This window comes from Elephantulus edwardii, unplaced genomic scaffold, assembly GCF_000299155.1.
Source record: "Elephantulus edwardii isolate Elephantulus edwardi_28Jun2011 unplaced genomic scaffold, EleEdw1.0 scaffold00016, whole genome shotgun sequence".
In the NCBI taxonomy this organism is placed as follows: Eukaryota; Metazoa; Chordata; class Mammalia; order Macroscelidea; family Macroscelididae; genus Elephantulus; species Elephantulus edwardii.
Window position 1 is genome coordinate 21,188,070 of NW_006399766.1, and position 3,460 is coordinate 21,191,529.

At 38.6% G+C, this 3,460-nt stretch overlaps 1 pseudogene; it reads right to left on the minus strand.

The window, feature by feature from the left end:
* Positions 1–504: 504 nt before the first annotated feature.
* On the minus strand, positions 505–1,737 carry LOC102852157 (annotated as a pseudogene).
* Positions 1,738–3,460: the final 1,723 nt, after the last annotated feature.

Consider the following 3,460-nt stretch of genomic DNA (forward strand, 5'->3'; position numbering starts at 1 on the left):
AGTACAGGTAATTCCCTCCATCATATTTCTGGGAGAGACAAAGGGAAGGGGAAGGATTATACCTTAGTTTTTTAAAGGAAATACTCTTTTCCTAGAATGTAACTTAGGTCTGCAGCAATGTGAAAAGCACAGTAGAAAAGGGAAAATATACAGAGCAGATTACTTACTACCTGTGTGCCACACAATCAAAATGATTCAAGTCGTAATTCTCACCACTCCCAGAAGTATCTCACTCATGTCATAGATGATAAAATTCATTCTGTGAAACTTCAGAAGTGACACAATAAATCTGATTAGACAAAAGTTACAATATACTGTGGCCATGATATATAACAGGACTAAGTTTAGTCCCTACCTTTGTTTCATTAACAGTTGCCAGGGATTGGGGGGGGGGAAGGAATTGGCCTTTAATTCTATTATACTGATGAGGTTCCCCCCCCAATTTTTACATTTAAAAAAATGTAGAAAATTGCCCATTCCACAAAGATGGTAGGCAATTTTTATTTATTCAGCACTTATATTGCTGAGAATATTCTTTAGCTTGTAAGGACTGTTCTACTTTTCTAGAGCTTTCTTTAACTTTAGAATGTCTAACTTTCTCCATAATTCTTTATGTTCCAATTCTGTCTTTTTCTCGGTCTTACAGCTTTGTCTGAGCTAGTAAGGTCATCAAAAAGCTTGCCATTCCTTTCCATTAGTGTTTTCAGCATGTTATATACCAGTGCTACAGTTGGGTTCCAGTGTTCTTTGGAGATTGTGAACAAATTGCCAAATATCATCAGCAGAATTTTGTCTATATTCTCCTCAACCAAATGAAGATCTAGTCATTACTTTATAAGTATAATGCCCTTTCTGCAACCTGAAAATGAAAATTGGACACACACTTGGATATTCGTTTAAAAAGGGGCTCTTCAATTTTTTTTTTTTTTTTTTGCTGTGTTGGTTCAATGACATCTAAGATTTCTTCACTTTCTCCTAAAAACATCACCTCTGACTGCATGTTTTTGGCCAACATTTTAGCAATCTCTGGTTCTGTTAATGTTGTAATCTTTTCCCAGGAACTGTACAACACTAGGCTAGCTGAGCATGAAACAAAGCTAAGCCTTTTGCAGTTTGCTTAGGAATAAGAACCTTCCTTAGAAACCGTTTATGGTTCTGCTTTCGGTGGCAATGTCAAGCCATTTATAATACTTCCTGATATTTCTAGGACTTCAGAAACACCACTGAAATGTTTCTGAGGAAAAGGTCGTTATTTTGTTTTCTGATGAATGCTCTTAATCCAAGCAATTTCCCACCAGTTTGATGTAGAACAATCTTCAGAAAGTCCTGTTCTCTGGGATCTTCATTATCCAAAAGCTCCAAGAGCTACTGTTCAAACTTCTGATCAATGTTTCGCTTTGCAATGCTAGGCTGGAAATCAGGGCTCTCCAAAAACATCCAGACGAATTCATACACCAGTTGAAAATGAGGCCAAAAGGCCTCAAGTGTGGGTTCATCTTCTTCTGGCTTATCACTTGGAAGAAGAGTCTGGAAAACTTTAGCACTGATCGTTTTGACTCTATCAGAAAATGCTGATTCTACAACTACACCACGATTAGGTGAAACATACTCAGCCAGTTCATTTAGTGTAGCTCTTTTAATTTCTTGGCTCTTCAAGTCCGAGACAGAGTCCATGAAATCAAACAGTATGCAACACTGCTGCAACTTCTGACAGAAAAGCTCTTGTTGCTCATTTGATGTGGCATAGCACGCTCTCAGCAGAAAAGGAGAGACAAGGGTTTCTGTGATCTCTAACTGCCCTCTGAAATCTTCTGTTAATCTCTCTTATGTCAGTATCTCTTTCCTTTGTTTTGACCTCTCTATGTCCTAATGCACGTTTTAGAGTCTCTCGTTCTAACATCCATTTTGGTATCCCTCCCTCCCTCTCTCTTTCTTCCTTCCTTTCTTTCTTTTTTCTTTTCTTTCCTGTCTTTGTAATCACCTTTGGTTTTCTTCGTGGATATCATTCCACAACTCATCTTGATGTCATTCCACAACTCATCTGGTCTTAGGTCATTGGTGTTCAATGCCTCAAATCTGCCCTTGAGATGGTTTTTGAATTCAGGTGGAATAGACTGAAGGTATATTTTGGTTCTTATGTACTTGTTTTAATTTTCTTCAACTTCAGTTTGAAAGCACATATGAATAATTGACGGGCTGTTCCAGTCAGCCCCTGGCCTTGTTTCACCTACTCATATTGAGCTTCTTTATGAAATCTTTCCACAGCTGTAGTCGAGCTGATTCCTATTCTATCAGGTGACACCCATTTGTATAGTTGCCATTTATAATTTCTTTTTAAAAAAGGCATTTGCCCAAAAAAGACTTGGAGAAATGGAAGAATATACCATGTACATGAATAGGAAGACTCGATGTTGTGAAAATGACAATTCTACCAACAGGCAATCTACAAACTCAATGCAATCCCAATACAAATACCAATTCCATTCTTCACTGAGATGGAAAAGGCAATTTCCAATTTCATCTGGAATGGAAGGAGACCCTGAATAAGTAAAGCACTCCTGAAAAGGAGAAACCACGTAGAAAGCATCTCACTCCCTGATTTCAAATCCTACTACACAGCCATGGTAGTCAGGACAATATGATACTGGTACAGTGACAGACACATAGATCAATGGAATAGAATTGAGAGCCCAGAAATCAGCTCATCTACCTATGGTCAACTGATTTTTGATGAGACAAACTCAGTTAAATGGGAAGACAACAGTCTTTTTAACAAATGGTGCTGGCAAACTGGAAAACTATCTGTAGAAAAGTCAAGCAAGACCCACACCTCATATCATACACAAAAACCAACTCTAAGTAGATCAAGGACCTAAGAGTAAAACGAAGGTCTATCAACTTCATCAGAGAGAAGCTTGGAAGAACTCTAGAAGCCTTAATCCACAATATGAACAGCCTCCCAAGCACCTTGAAAAGCCTACAACCAGGAGAGAATAAAATAGATACATGGGATCTACTAAGAATCAAATCCCTATGCACTATCAAACTATAAGGAGCTCTGGTGGCCTAGTGGCAGGAAGCTGCACTGCAATCCTGAAGGCACAGAGTTCAAGGCTACCAGGTGCTCTGTGGGAGAAGGATGGGCAGTCTCCTCCTATGCGATTAACTGTCTCTGAAAAGCTGCCTAAGGGTCAGCTATGGATCAATTCCAACTTTATGGTACACAACAACATAAAATAAAATAAATAGGCATACAGATATCACAAAACAAATATGCACATTATGGGAAATAGAAAAATAGAAAAGAAGCTGTTTAGTGCGAGATAGTGTATCTGTCGGCTCAGCAGATAATTGGAGATGGGGTATTTAGTTTGGTCAGAGTTTCTATTCATGTGAGTGGTGACTGGGGCCTTAAAATATGAGCGAGGTTACGAGTAGCACCATTCCCAGTAATTCTTAT